General features: G+C 39.4%; 1 long non-coding RNA gene across 1 annotated transcript in view; it reads right to left on the bottom strand.

Annotated features, from left to right (window-relative positions):
- LOC149856360 (uncharacterized) overlaps window positions 1-15,684 on the bottom strand; it is a 743,716-nt gene that overhangs the window by 243,240 nt on the left and 484,792 nt on the right. The window contains exon 4 of the long non-coding RNA XR_016444434.1: window positions 10,869-10,943. This is a non-coding gene — a long non-coding RNA (uncharacterized LOC149856360). The remainder of the gene's footprint in view (window positions 1-10,868; window positions 10,944-15,684) is intronic.

Raw genomic sequence — 15,684 nt, 5'->3', positions numbered from 1 at the left:
ACACAGATGAACAGATGTTGCTTTTTGCAGACAAATTGTGGGGAACAGAGATTATTAATAATGTTTGTATTTTTGATACTTCATTCCCTACTTAAATTAACTCACCCACAATAAAATAAATCTTTAACAATTTAGTTACTTGCTTCACACAGAGAACCTTATACTAAAATTTCTAAGTGCAATGTAAATCAATTCGTAGCTTTAATCCCATCAGCCTAACCTACATTGCCAATACTGAGTCTTCATGACTGTATTATTCTGACAACACAAACTCATCATCCTGTTTAATCTATGAGGTCATGACCCCACAGATTATCATGGGCTGTCTCTCAAATTCCCTAGCACTCTATAATGCAATGTCTTTTGGATAAATCACAAGATACCCACAGAAAGTAATGATTTCACTATACCTCTGGGATGTATTTGATTGTCTCTAATAGATACTTTCACTGGCAGTATGATAATTTGCAAACAATAACATCACTCATATGTCACTCTTGCGCTCATTATTGGCCAAGGTGTAACTGTCTAGATCCAATAATCTATACTTTTGAACATCTAAATTAAATGTCACTTTTCAGTAACTGTAGGGTGTTCATTTGAAACTGAACTTTTACAGGTATAAAATGGATTTTAAATTATCTAAAGGACATTTATCTTTGAATTCTCTTTTTTTCTGTATTGGTACCATGAAAAATTACAGCCCTTCAAAAACAATAAATACATTTAGTGTAAATAAGAAATAAAATATCTAAAATAGAAAAGGAGCAAACTATTCATTCTGTAAATATCCTTACAAAAAGCCTAGGCATGACAAAGTTTGCTGCCATCCTGTACAGTTTGCTACACACTGCTGTGGAAGACAATTTTTACTTGCATTTATTTACTTTGTAGGAAATAAAGGGTTATGGCAAAGTCTAGAAATTATAGATGAATTTTTAAATGTTATTGCAGAAGAGGATCAACCTTTTTTGCAGCCTGGTAAATGGAAAAATATCTAAAATATGATATATTTTAGCCTGTGTGCAGGCTATTTTTCTTTTCTGTAAACTAAGGTATGTTCTACTTTCCTCATTTTTAAGTTTCAAGAAAACCCAGCTAGACTGAAAAACATGTGTCTACACATACATGCACAAATATACAGAAGAAAAGTGTTTAGTGATGCACTTTATCCTTGTGTATCCCCACGGTCACATCCAGAATTTTCTAAAGTAGGGGAGAGCACACTACCCCTTAGACAATGGGTGGACAGGGGCAAGGCATGGCTGAAGCCCTCAGGTTGGTAGGAAACTGAGGAGAGCTGGATAGGAAGCAGGTGCACAAAACAGGAGACCTGCAACCCACCACCCACCAACAGCTACCACTGTCCCTGGCTGACCTGGGGGTTGGGGGAAGGCTAGAGATGCTCATGCCTCCCTCCAACTGGGGGCTGTGGGGAGTGGCCATGCAGGGAACTGCACTTGGCTGGGCACAGTGGGGAGGTCTGAAGTTTCCTCCTTCTACTATCTATACCCTACCCACTCGTACCTTGCAGGTGTCCCCAGTGGCTGGATGCAGGCACTAGAAAGAGGAACCTGCATACTAGGCCTATGCAAAGCTGCTAGTATTTGCTTCAGATTTGGCTGATTTGGGGGACAGTGATTCAATTCGGTGATTCAAATTACTATCCCAAATTGATTGGCTGCTGAATCAGCCAAATCTCTGAATCAAGCAGACCCCATTCCCTGCCTGCTCTCCCAGCTCCATCAAAGGTTGCCCAGCCTGGGCCCAGCATCCCAGCTCTTAAAAAAAAAAGCCTGCACTCACTGGCTACTGCCAGGCAGGGAGCAATCCCCACTGCACTTCACTGCCCCACGCTGCATGGGGGCACTCTGCCATGGGCCCCAGAAGCCACAACGGCTGCTGCAGAAGCTGGTGAGTGCATAGCTTTTTTTTTTAAAAGAGCCAGGAAGCTGGGGCTGGGTGGGGCAGCCATTGACAGGGATGAGAAAGTGGGTGGGGGTTGGGGGGATGCTCAGGGGAGCTGGGGGAGCATGCAGGGTATGGAGCCAGGCAGGGATCTCCCATGGTCTCCTCCCCCCTCCTCCAGCTCCCTACTTACCACATGGAGCCTGGGTCCAGCTCCCTGTGGCAGTAAGCGGGAACTGCCCAAATCTCCAAATCTCCTCCAAATCTTTTTCTAAATCAATTGAATAAATATCCAAAGCTTCACACAGCCCTTCTGCACACCTCTGCCACTGTCTTTGACTCAAGTGGGTTCCTCACACAGTTGGTTCCTGCAATGCAGGTTAGGAGTGGGTCTGGTCTCTTTCTCCACCTCCCTGCCTATGTCAGCTGGGGACAGCAGTAGAAACATGCAAGCTCTTCCTTCCATTGCTTGCATACGACCAATGTGGGACACCTGCAGGGTAATAGTGGGCAGGGAAGAGCTGGTAGAAGGAAACTGTGCTGCTGCTGCTGGGTCCCCTTCTGAGCCTGACACCCTGCAAAGCAGCAGCCTGACTGGAGCAAGTCAGGAGTCGCTCTGGAGCTCTTTCTGCACCTGGGTCAGCTGCACTGCTGCAACCCCTTGATCCACCCCAGTGTATCCCACCCCACAATTACTGTGCCCACAACAACCTGCAAGACCACAGAACTAGTCTCTACAACTTGCCTGAGCTAAAATAATCCTACTCATGATGCAGTTAAACCACACTGTTCCACCATATTTTGCCCCCTTCAGATTTCAACAGGAAAGTTCTGAATACCACCTTGATCAAGAGCATATTATCAAAATGTTATATTCACATTTCTTTGTAACTAGTCCAATTTAGTCCTAAAACTCAGGTTACTCTCAGAGAAGGGAAATACATTAGTGGTCTCTAATCAGTCCAGATGGTTGGAAGACACTCCACAGTAGAAGAGTAGGTTGAAAATAGTCTTGTTAGTAAACAGTCTTGGAGCAACTATATCAGTGTGGTGGCCCTGGCCCCAAATTGGTATCTTATTGGGTTTCTTTAATGGAAATCAGTGCAGACTCAAAGGATATTAAGAAAATGTAGGCTGTCTTTTTCTCCAAAGCTTCAGTGAAATCATTCAGGACAGTGGTGGTCACAGGTAGATTCAAGGTTGACTACAAATATGCTGGGATAACCTCCCTTTTCATCTTCTTGAGGGAGTAGAAGTGGCTGCATTGGGGATACACCATAAAAGGCCATCTTCCACTCAGCCTTTCACAGGACACATCAGATGAAAAATGTAATTATATGGGAAGTCCTTAGTACAGATATTTGACTTCATGTCCTCATAGGATGCATCCCAATGACTGCACATGTGTGCTTTGTAGCATCACAGACCCATCTGCAGTGCCACAAACCACACACACTACACATGCAGGCATTTGTCACACTGTTAATTTGCAGTACGGTGAGTTTTATGACACTGTGTGCACCACCCAACATAGAGCCTAACCAGCCAGAGCCATGCTCCAGCTGCCAGCCAGGCTTTGCGTGCTTAGATCACCACTGTTGCAGCCCTGGGAAGCCCCTAGGCAAGGCTGCTCAGGCTAACCCAGATGCTAGCTCCAGCCTCCCCTACCCTGCCTGGGGCAACTTGGTATGCGCCAGAGTGCATATGCATAGGCATTCACCAGGGACAACTAGCAGTGGCACAAATATGGGGATGCACCTCAGAGTACAAGGAGAACTCTCAAAGGCAGAAACATATTTTCTCTTAATAAATTGTTGCAAGTACCAAGCAAACAAAACCAAACTATATATATATCATACTAAAAAGTACTACTTAGTACTATCAGAGTTTGCTAACTGGAAACAATAGTAATACACTGCCTTTATGACACCATGACAGAGATATACCATAGGACTGACAGGCTTTCAAAGAAGTAATAACACAGACCTCTGCTTATGTGTGATTTAAAATCTGCTCACGTTCTACTAACTCATGGTATATTTGGTGTAGTCTACTAAGCAGATAACTAAGGGATATAGATAAGAAGGTGGACTTCTGCACTCTTCTCATTTCTCACACTGAACTGTGTACACTGCTGACTTACCAGCACTTACAGAGTTTTCTTCTATGTTCATCCCTGCCCCCAATAGTGATGATTTTAGTTTTGTGAATTTCCTTTAAAAAGTGCATGCATTACTGATTTTCCTGGGTACATGGCAATCTTTGGGGTAGTCTTAAAGGAGAGGAGGGATTATTTTTTATTCTAGCACTACAGAAAACTGAAAATGGAAATGAGGCTTAATTATGCCTTGAGGAGCCAGCTTCACACTGGTGACAGTACAGAGTTTCCTTAGCCCTGAGGGAGCTTTTGCAAGTAGATGGAATGCTTACCACAGCTCCAGAGCATGTGCAGGCCCTTCTGGATGTCAGCTAACGTCCATCTTCTGCACAACCAGACAATTCCATTGTCATCTGCCTGGGGCATACAAAACTATGATGTCACATCCTCCCTGCCTGTTTTTGGAACTTACTACATAGCTGTTGGAGGTAAGAATGAGTTACCATTTATATTCCTGTATTCTGCTATTCACTGATTGGTATTTGCAGTCCTTGGCAAAGATAAGAGACAAAGTCTACCTGCTTAACAGCCTAGGAACACCTGAATCTGTAAACACCTGAGAAGTAAAAAAAATTCAACAGTTTACAACATAACAGCAAACCCCCAAATTATGTGGTCTGCTAAACTTGTACATGCTAGGCCAGGAGAACTGATCTTGGCCTATCATTCTTCCTTACATCTAGCAATAAGAATATGAATCAATATAAGATTATTGATTACAGTTTTTCCAGAAGATACTCTGTGACTGGAATGTTGAAAAAACTTTATGTAGGAGGTGAAATAGAAGACATAGATTTTTTTTTAAACACATCAACTAAATTGAAAGTCATACTTTACAATTATATTTTCAAAATCTAGCAAAAACATGATAGTTAAGCATGAATGCTTGCCTAATGAATCACCGTTTTGATGATGAACAAAACTGATGAACGAACATTTGTATTGGACAACTAGTCCTATATTTTCAACAGATCTACCCTTCTTGTTATGTGTGACATACTTGGTATTCCACTTTAAAACATTTATGGTTCCTTTAAAAAAATAATAATAATAAACTGATAGAACTTTTACATATGGAAGTTTTACACTGATGTCTATTTGTAGTTTTTCTGCTTACCTCAACATAATACCAAATTTGTTTATGTATGCAATTTAGTAATGCAAGCAAGACTGCAGAGGATCAGCATCATATTTTATGACCTATAAATCCATTCACAAGACAACCAGTGAAATCATTTTCATCGTGAACAAGAATTCTAGAGCACTTCATGATTGCTAAGACATAAAGGAAAAAACCAGGCTTTTGTCTGACCATCCATGATGATAATATGTAAAGTATCCCAGATTCACGGTGCTATTACCATCTGTCTCTTGTAAAAGGAAAGCAGAATTTTAAAATTAATTCTTCAAACATTTGCTAGAGCCTGGCAGTGAAGATCTCAACACTTGCGCAGTGTTTTATGTTCATCTTTAAGGAATTAGCCCTAGAGCTGAGAATGTCTAAATAAACAAATATTCTGGAAGGCCAGCAAACAATGAATGGTAATAAGCCAACTGTAATTAGTAATAAAGGCCTTAAAATAACTGTGTCCTCATGAGACAGCACTCGTTGTATCCTTGCTGTGTTCTGGAAATAATAGAATCATTTTTTCCAGTGTAACTAAAACGATAATTAAAAGCTGATTTAGGATCAAAGACAACCTCAAGTTTATAAATATTAGTAGCTGGCTGTGAAGTATTCCCATCAAAATCACTTGAAAAGGGATGCCCTACTCAAAAGGTAGCAGAATGACAGGATTCAAACAGAAATAAGTTGTTCTGTAGTCTTAAAGGGGTTATATACGAGTAAAAATTCAACAAAATTGTAATTATTTAGCCTTGAGAGAAGTTGATTAAGAAGGAGCTTCACTGAAGAATTTAAGCATATTTAGCTGACGGTTATTACAAAATTAAGCATAATGATCTATTTGATGTAGCTGGGGAGACCAGAACACAGAGGAACAAACAGCGATTGTCACTTAAAAGTAATCACTCACCAAATACCACAGCATTAATATGATTATTTCGTATTCTTCCTGTGTGGTTTATGTACAGAATGATAATCATCATGGTAAGCTTCCACCAGGAGTAAACTGATATCCCTGTTTCTTACACCACAAATGCCAACTTTAAATTTTTATATTCCCATTTTTAATTTGTTTATTCTTTGCACAATGTTTCCATAGAAAATATAATTTTGGAAGTCTTTAAAGAAAAGTTTTAGATATATGCAGCTTTTTGAAGTGCTCTTTGATGCATCGTCTGATCAATGCAGAAAACTAAAAAAGCTATAATATAAATTTTAAATAAGATAGTAGAAACACTGAGCACATAATCAGTGTTTCGTAACCAGCTGCTGAGTTTAAACAACTATCTAACTATGCAATGGAGGATAAATTCCCTATACTACATTGTGTTAGCCACAGGTGCATCATTGTACTCTTGAAGAACTTACAGGATTTGGGTTCTATGAATTTGACATTGTCCTTCTGGCAGGAGACAGTCCCAATCCTTGTTAAATATCAATATTCACAAGAACCATCTTTCCTGTAAACAAGTTTCAAATTCTTTCAGACAAGAGATCTACAATAAAAGAACAGATTCCCCTTTTCTTTCCTCTCACCATGAATCCCCCTCTCCCCAAAGAACTTAAAAAAATACACGTGGCAAAGCCATTTGAGTTCTGGTAGACTTAAAGTTCTTGGTGAACACCTAATATGGTCCCCTTGTACATATGTATTGCAACACAATCTTTAGTTACACGGTTACAAACTAATTTTTCTACTGTTTTCTATTTTGGGGCAAAGATATAAAGAGCAGAAAATAGGTTCTTATAGTCGGTGAGCAATCTTAATCATGGGCATTGTTACCTGCATAACCCATAATTGTGAAAACACATTTACACAGAAATTTGCCCTGAAGAGCAACCTAATTTATATATACAATTTTCTGTGGCCAAGAGGTGTCAAAATGTAAGAAAATAAAGATTTGCAATACAACTTCCTTTGACTTCCTTACCATTTTCTTTACTTTTGAGTCATGAAGTTTCATTAGATCACTTTATGAGTTGTTATACATTATGTATATACATTGGTCCAGATTCTTCAGTCCACTCATGCTTCTTTGTGAAGCCAGAGACAATCAAATGAGGAAAGTTTAGTGGATTCAGAGCACTCAATTTCAACAGGGTTATTGGCAGGGTTATAAAATCTAATAAAAAGAACTGGTGACCGCAGATGAGCTTAAGTCTCCAAATTGCTGTCCTCATGAGGAACATGACTGACTTATGGAAGGAATTAATATAATTAATATATATATTTTTGTAATTCATTACTGATGACCTTTTGGTGACCTATGATACAAATGTCAAATTTCAAATTGTTTTTCTCCCCTTGTAATCAGCAGTGCATAATTAGTAAGTGCACAAAATCTCAAGATTATAGCTGAAAAGGGCACTTGAACATTTGAAACCTGATAAGAAAGACTGATGACCTTTTAGTGGTTGCTAATAGAAAGGTCAAAGGTCAGATTCAGGATTTTTTTGTTCACTACCTCTATGGGCCATAATAAATTGGTATCAAATTTCAAGATTCAGGTTCAAAGGAAACAGAGAAATTAATGGTCAGCCAGTAAAAAAATAAATAAATTGATGAATCATGACAGTGATTTTTGATTACCAATAAATGTAATTCTGTGATGGGCCAGAAATCCCATCAGAGAAGAATAATGGCAAGAAAATGCACCTGAAGAGCAGAATAATTTCCCTCAGTAGTTCCTCTACAACACACCAAACAGCTGTAAACAGATTTCCCCATCAAAGTGACAAAACTCTGTCCTAACAGTCTTAATACCTTTCTTACAGCTGGCCAAAAATTCATAATGCCTATGATTTCCAATCAAAGTATTTTTCCTTTACAAATATATATATATATATATATATATATATATAATCATCTTTCTACCTCCAGTCAGAAACTGTGTCAATACAAGGAACTAGTGCTGTGCAGATGCCAGATATTTATTTTGTGGAGAAATCAAAATTTCTCAAAGAATAAAATAAAAGGAAACAAAAGAACCCAACTTTCATTAAGCATTATATAAAAATTCAACAAAAATGTCATTTTCAAATGAAAAATTGAAACCTGTTTCAAAATAGATCCAAACAAGATGATTTAACTTTGGTGGCTTACTGTATTTTTTTCCTTCCATTTGTTTTATTTTTAGTAAAAACTTTTGTCTAAATTCACATGCTTTTGAAAACTACTTTATTTCCAGTGGCCTACTATTTTCCATTGGAAAAAAAATTCCATCAATAAATATCTGACCAGCCCATTTATACATCCTATTTACAGCAGAAATGTTAACTAGTAGGGATCATGCCCTAGGCCAATAGAAAATAGCCGCTAAAGCAGGGGTGGGGGAGGGGGGTCAGAGTGAGCTAGGCACCCCTCATCCTTCGCCCCTCCCCCCCATTGCTGAGTGTGATTTAAAATCATTAATTTGATGACAAACTGGTTTCAGTGGCCTGAGAAACAGAGGTGTAACTGGACAGTTAAGCACCCTGGGCAGCAGTGGTGCTCAGGACAGTGTCACTGGCTGTGCTACTGGCAACATGACAGAAGCCAGGTCAGTGCCTAAACTGCTTCTATTTTTGTGCTTGTGCCCTCCACTCTTCGGGCCAGCACCTGGGGCCAGGCCCAGTCTCCCCCCCTCCTTCTCCCAGTCTTTGTGACATTGCTGCTGACCGTCTGTGCACCCATTGCCACGAACCCTGAGTGATAGCTGTGCGGCGCTCTCCCCCTGCAGCAGTAGCATTCCAGTGCGGGGCAGCAGCGAAGGCTAACCGGGCAGGGAGGGGACCGTGTGCCCTCTTCTCTGCTGCTAGAGCCTCAAGCCTCTCTGTAACCATCCTGGCATGTTCCACCCTCTTATTTAGGGAGGGGCTCACTCATCTCTAGTTATACTACCATTTTTCAGGTTTTCAATAAGCTATTCTATATATCCTTCAATTGTAAGCCAATCTTTGGTCAACTATTATTTTCAAACATAGCTGACATCCTGGAGAACAGCTTTGTAAAGCATGGCTTAGCTGAGTTTCCAGATCCAGAACTTCAAATGCCTGTCTGCTTTTGAAAGGGAAATGGTAAGCTGCTGTGGGAAGCCTCTGATATCAGTCACTGCCCCCTAATCCTCCTGGGCCAGTTTAAATGTCCTATGGGCTTTCACAGCTGGGATTTCTTTGGCAACATTGTTTCCCTGCAAACACAACACTAAATATCCCACAGAGAAGAATAATGGCAAGAAAATGCACCTGAAGAGCAGAATAATTTCCCTCAGTAGTTCCTCCACAACACACCAAACACCTGTGAAACTCTTGCTCAGCACACCAACATCATGCTGTTTCTGACCCAAACATTAAGTAGTTCATCCATGAGCTTGGAAAAACAGTTAAGTTCTCCATTTTTGTTTTTAACTAACAGGGGTCACTGTATGAATATGGCCATGTTTAACTTTCCTGAGCCTTTTGTCCAGGAGGAAAGTAGAGAGTACTTTACTAAAAAAAGATGGTGGTGACGAGTGTAGACACTTTATAGAGCATTTCAAATGAGACACCAGCAATAGTCTGTTTTCATTTATCTAAATTCAACTGAAACCCTGTAAGATTTTATATTGCATTTTCCTTTACTTTGCTAAGATTTTAATAATTAAATACACCATATGAAGCCAAGTATAACACAGCTGGTGTCACATACACATTTCAAGACAGAAGATTTTAATGTAGCTTTGAAAGTACCTAATAGATTTGAAGTGAGAAAGGACCAGTATGACCAACTACCCATATCTTCTCACTAACACAGGCCAAAGAATTTTGCCCATAACTTTTGTATCAAAACCACAATTCCTGCTACCTCACTTAGCAACTTCAAAAGTTTTAATCACAGAATGTCTGGTAATAGAAAGCAGGAGCATCAAATTAAGCTAAAAAAAAGAAAAATCTAAAAACATTGAATGAGATATATAGGCCAGGTACAGACATTATCCTTTTACCAGCATAGGTGACTGGAAACCAATCTATATCAATAACAGAACAGAAGTTTGGGGCACACAGACTGGTTTAAAAATGGAAGAACCCAGTCTAAGATCCCCTCCACCTCAAGGGCGAATGTGTCTTCTGTTCACAACCGATCTAAATTATGCTGTTTACAGAAAGCTGCATAACTTAGATTAATTCTACTTCAGGCTTTTTGAATGTTTGTACCTAGCCACATTGTCTGTTTGCTGTCCTAGTGTTTGGTTTAGAGGCGTGGTCATTTCACAAATAAAGAACATAAACTTGTCAGCATGAACAGCATATGCAATTCAATATCGACAATTTTGTTACAAAAAAAAGAAAGCAAAATAGTACACTAGAAGCAGGAAAAGAATGCAGTACCTAGTTACCAAGAGTATTAGGCAAATTTGCATGGGTGGAAAAATATCAGTTTGGTTATTCAGACTGGACAGGATTAAAAAAGGCAAAGTTAATACAAGTGGAGAGATGAAACAGCAACATTTGGAAAAGAGCATGGAAAGTGGGAGCTATGTCTGATAAAAAAAAAACTCTGCCAACAAGAAGACTTGGAGAGATATTTACCAGCAAGACTGAAAGAGGCTGCTGCTGCTGGATATTGTGGCATATAGAATTCACAAGCTGTTCTGCTGAGCAAGAAACAGTTTCAGCAATTTTATTTACGCCACACTTGCTGTCATTCATAACAATTACCTTAGAGGAGACTTTCAGCAGGGGATACACTCCGAAAACATTTCACAGGGAGGTGTTTGGACTTCTTCGTCGAATCTGAAAAACAGAAAATCACTAGTTAAAGCCATCAGCTTATGACAAAAAGGTAGCACTGGAAAACGTGATAGAAAATATCCACACAAGAAATCTGCCCACTGTACAGAGAGTGCCAAGGAGAGAGGTGGATTAGTGGGTTTATCTCAGAAGTGACAGATTTCTACATTTCAGAAGTGGGTGATGGTGGGGCTTACATGAACAACAAGAATCTATAGTTCACTAGTAGCCAGGTTTTTCAATTTTGATCTCAACTCAGTTTTGAAATCCTAAGATTAACCCAGAAAAGCGAGGTTTTTTTCTTGAATCTCAGGTACATATTTTTTCCAGGAAGATATAAACAGCTCTGGAAACATATCCAAATAATTTAACAATCTGCAGACAGGTTAGGAAAAAATGATAAAGTAACAGATGGAACACTTACAATTTTAATCTCCCTTCACAAATAAAAAAAAAAAAAAAGAAGAAGCAGCAGCAGATTCGGGTGCAAAGTGACTTGGTCTTTTATGATGCTTTGGAGGCTGCATATTCTTTCCATTCATCATTTAAAGACAGATCATCAGGAAGTCATTACCTTGCAAAGATTGGGCCTCTGCTCAATTGTGGTGTAATTGAGTACTGCAATATGCAAATATTACAGATAATAAAACAGAAAATGGTTTGCAGTATTGGACTTGTCCTTTGCCTGCATTATGGTGTCAGGTTTAATCCTGTCAGCAAAACTAAAAGGAAAGAAACATGTTTCCCAGTCCTCATAAAATAGATTTTGGCAGATCGGAACTAGCTTAAGTAACCACTGTTAAGTTTTAAAGTTGTCCTTTTTATAGTAAGTAGTTAGTGAAATTTGAGATGGGACATAACAAAAGTTCCAGATAGTTGATTTCTGTGTATGTGAAGTCTGCTTCTGACTAAAAGACAGTTACATAAGTCTGAAAATGTAATATTGGTATCATATAGAGAGAAGGAAAGGAAGGGGAGAGGAGGTCTAGCTTGATGCTCATCTTTTGATTTTCAGGACAGCAGAGGCTCTGCTGTTTTAGAGAAAGCACAGTCAGCTCCCGCAATATCATTATAGATGGTACAAATAATGCCAGCTACAGTGCCAAGATCATAAATGGATGGCATGCACAGAGCTTACATATCTTAGTTTTTAATGATTTAATAAAAAGAAATATGCAAAGATCATGCCCACTTAAGGACACACTTATGAAAAGTTTGATTTTGACTATGTGCATGCAGTTAAACTTAAGAACGAAATCAGGGCTCTATGTATGCTTGCTTGGCCTATTGTGAGGTAGGTAGCAGGGGTGAAAGAATATACTAATTTCACATACATGGATTCTGTTTGTATGATTCCTTTTAACACTTTTTAACACAACTTTAACCCTTCAAGTTAAAATTCATATATTATTAAGTCCATGTTATGATTAGGAAGATCTGGTAATGTGAAGAAAAGGGAGAGAGACCGAAACTTAAATGATGAAATAAAAAATAGTGCACAATGTAAACCCCTAGATACTGTGAAATGGAAGATAAGATAGAATATTCTAATGAAAACAGAAATACCACATCTGTATTCCATCTAGAGCACTGAAGGATCCAGACATGCTGTGGAAAAGGTATTTAGCTATAATACACAGCAGAGGCTACCCTATAGCTTCTGTTTTAATGACCTTTGGGTGTGAAGGGAGGGGGGGAGAATCAACAACATAATTCAAAATAATGCTGCCACAAAAATTTTAGGTTTCTTATAAAATCTCAATCTCCATAGATGTAATTCATCCCTATAACATAAAATATTGATCTCCTTTTCCCTTTATGCGCTTGTCTATTTCCTTGTTTTGATGAAGTGCTATATTGAAATTTTACACGCATTCGTTTTTAAGAGTCCTGTGTGGGTGGGTGGGTGTGGCAGAGGCAGGGGGATGGCAGGGGGGTCAGAAGGGATGGCAAATGTACTGCATTTATTTAAAAACTATGCTGAGTCACAACTTTCAGATTTACCAATACCAAACACCTTAAAGTCCAAAAGCATTCCTATTTAGGGTCAACCAATTAGAGAGAGCGGGAACAATTGTTACATTTTGAGACCAAGTCTAGACTGTATATTCCGACGTGTTTGTGAGCCAAGAAGTTGTAGAGTTCACATAAACCACCAATTTTAAACTGCTGAAAAGAACAAAGCAAAAAGGTTCTCTGCTGGAATGAAGCAAATACATGTGGATGAACAAGGGTAGGGACAGACGTGATAATGACTATTAATATTCATGGGGTTATTCCAGAATCTATTAAAATAGATTTTTCAGAATCCTTGCTGAAGTGAGAAAGGTTCGAAAAATCAACTGAAAAATATTTTCTTAGTGTCTCAATAAAAACAGAATCGTAAATACTTAAAACAGTACACTCTTCACATAGCTGAGATGACTGTCCTAAAAGTTAGTTATTTCCAATACATAGTACATCATCACCTTGCTCTTACTATCATGGTTCTAGTATAGTGTTTGTCCAATAAGGATGTAAGCTAGTTCATGTTCATTAGGATGATGAGTTTTCATTTCCCAGAAGATATTTAAAACCTGTAAATATTATTTCCGTCAACAGCATTTTCAAAATATTTATAAAACATTAATGAAGCAGACAGAATGTAATAATCTGGTTAAATATTAATTTTCCATTTTTAAGTGTCTGCTGAACTCTTGAACACCTTCAGATTACAAAGACATCACCCCTCTCCCCCCCATATCAGTTCTCCACTGGCTTCATAGTCATTGAATATGGGAGGCAGAAAGGTAGCCTGACATAATCATCTCAGAGAGCCCTTGGACTTAACCATCCCTAATTATTTTGTAATGTGAAGCACAGCGGAGCTGTTCCACAGTGTTCCAGTCCTTTCAGTCAGGGGCCACAAGCATGGTCATTATGCTGTTTATCAAAAGCTCGCCACCAAAAAGTTCTGGATTCAAGGTTTCCATCAGTAGCACCTTCTAAAGAATGCCAAGCATCAGTTCCTGAAAAAAGATACATCTTTAGTTATAGTTGTGAGAAGTACCTTACGCCACAACTAGTCCTACTGACATCAGAGGAAACACATAGGCTAAGCAGCGACAGTGAAAAAGACCAAGGCTTAAATCAATTCAGTCTTGGCAGGTTAGTCTAAGCTGCAGAGATTAAACTGACTAACAAGTGACAGACATTTACTTTTTGCAGCCACATGCCTAAAGTGACTCAAGCCAGGCACCAGGGGATGTTAGAGCATGGCTCTCTGGCATGTAGCCAGCATGGGCTGCATGTTCGCTTCCTCTTCCTGCTTCAGAATCACAGCAGCAGGACTGTGCAGGGCTTCTCATCACTTCTTCTTCCTGCCTCCAGGTGCCTCTGGGATTTGTAGTCCATAGTCACAGGCAGCAGTAATTTTCTCAGGGTAGGGCAGCTCTGTACTTGGGGGAAGAGGGATTTAACTCCCCCCCATGGCCCCAGATCCCAGCTGGGGTTTGCTGGGGGGGGGGGGCACTCCCTGCCTCCCCCTCCCCCAAACCTTCTCTGCTGACAGCCCAGGCCAGGCCAGGCCAGGGCTGGAAAGCATGCTGGAATGCTGGAGAACTGTGATTTAACTTGAACGAGGAAGGGGTCTGGGACAGAAGTTTAAAAAACTGGTTTGATCCAAATCAGTTAAGTCTGATACTACATTCAGCCAGGTTTACCTTAAACCAGTTTCAGTCATTTTGAAACTGGTTTATGTACACTGAACTTCTGTTCTGGTACAGGTTTATGCCAGTTTATTTGTGACGTCTGTCCCTAGCCTATACACATTAAAGTGGTAATCATCTTGAGCAATGACATAAAATAAACCCTTATGGGAGGTATTAAAAATATCAAACAAGCCAAATGTCTGCCTGTTTACCTTTTTAAAGGCTAAGAGAGAATTCTGATGTGTTCTTAATGTGTATAAAGGGTGGGACAAATCCACATTTTTGTCGCTAAATTGTCTTGTAGTGAGTACTAGTATAAAATGCTGTTGGATACCACATCCAAATCTGAGTAATAAGACATGTCACAAAAATCTACCTCTGCTTATATATTGTGTAATTGGTTACACTGTACATTTGGAGGTCTGCACCCAGAACAGCTGTTTACTATGAGTTTCCAGAAAACCCATGAGCTGCTCTTGACTATCAATCTCCTCCCCCTTTGAGGGAGAGGTTCTTTTTATGTTCCTATACTACCATCATCAGAGTCATATCCAGCTGCCTTCCAGCAGTGTGTTAAGTGATGTTTGTCAAACAAGATTTATCCTCCCTTTCCATTCTCTCCCCATTCCCCCAAGGGTAGACTAGTGCATGTAGTATTTTATTTGGAAAGAAACCTTTTTTTTAAATGTCTAAGACACTATATTATAGATGACACTTAGGAAAGGTGTGTGATGGCATTTCCTGTTTGTTTCTACTGTCTCAGACTGAGAAAATCTCTCTCTTGCACAGACGATCTTTATTTCTTACCATGAAGTAAGGTCATCCATTGTGTCTTAAATTAATTTGACCCAGGTGTGAGATGGGAGACTGAGCCACCATGACAAAGAGAAGGCTGGTTCCCTGGGAAGATGCTTTGGCCTGGCATACATTCCCTGAGAACATCTTCAGAGTCAAGTATGCTTTTCAAGGCCTATGCCTCATCCCTTCCCATGGTCATATAAAGTTGGATCAGGAGGAATTGAGCATTGCACAAATTGGAATGTTAAGCTTCTAGG

Source organism: Crocodylus siamensis, chromosome 10, assembly GCF_052110815.1.
Source record: "Crocodylus siamensis isolate JL-2025a chromosome 10, ASM5211081v1, whole genome shotgun sequence".
In the NCBI taxonomy this organism is placed as follows: Eukaryota; Metazoa; Chordata; order Crocodylia; family Crocodylidae; genus Crocodylus; species Crocodylus siamensis.
This window is presented reverse-complemented; position numbering and strand designations above follow the sequence as displayed.